The sequence below is a fragment of the Seriola lalandi genome, unplaced genomic scaffold (genome assembly GCF_002814215.2).
Source record: "Seriola lalandi dorsalis isolate HSWRI2012SDOR001 ecotype SW California unplaced genomic scaffold, Sedor1 jcf7180002054418, whole genome shotgun sequence".
NCBI lineage: Eukaryota > Metazoa > Chordata > Actinopteri > Carangiformes > Carangidae > Seriola > Seriola lalandi.
In genome coordinates, this window is record NW_019524971.1 from 2,787 (window position 1) to 3,221 (window position 435).

At 48.0% G+C, this 435-nt stretch overlaps 1 protein-coding gene across 2 annotated transcripts in view; it reads right to left on the bottom strand.

Annotated features, from left to right (window-relative positions):
- LOC111657893 (uncharacterized) overlaps positions 1-435 on the bottom strand; it is a 248,117-nt gene that overhangs the window by 2,429 nt on the left and 245,253 nt on the right. The window lies entirely within an intron of this gene.

Sequence of the window (435 nt, forward strand, 5' to 3'; positions counted from 1 at the left end):
TCCTCCCATCAGAGGTGAGGACCTGACACAGGTACAGTCCTGAGTCCTCAGTCCTCAGTCTGGACACATGAAGTCTGATTCGTCCTTCTCTGAGGACGTCTTTGTCACACTGGACTCGTCCTGAAAACTGTTCATCCTGAGACTCTGGGACCTCAACACCCTCATGTAGATGATACAGGACTGAGTCTCTGAGATCAGTAAACAGCTCACAGAAGATATTAAGGGAGTCAGGTGGAGCGTGAGGTTTGGTTGTGAAGCTCCACTCCAGTGTGATGTTGTGGTTCTCCTCTGCCTGATAGGAGCTCTGTGTCACATTCACTACAAATGTTCCTGTTGAGGAGACAGAGAGGGAAAGTGAGGAGCAGACTAACTGAGGACTTGTATCAGTTTCTAGATAATAAAGTGAAGGAGTAAACTAACCACAGACACAGGAGG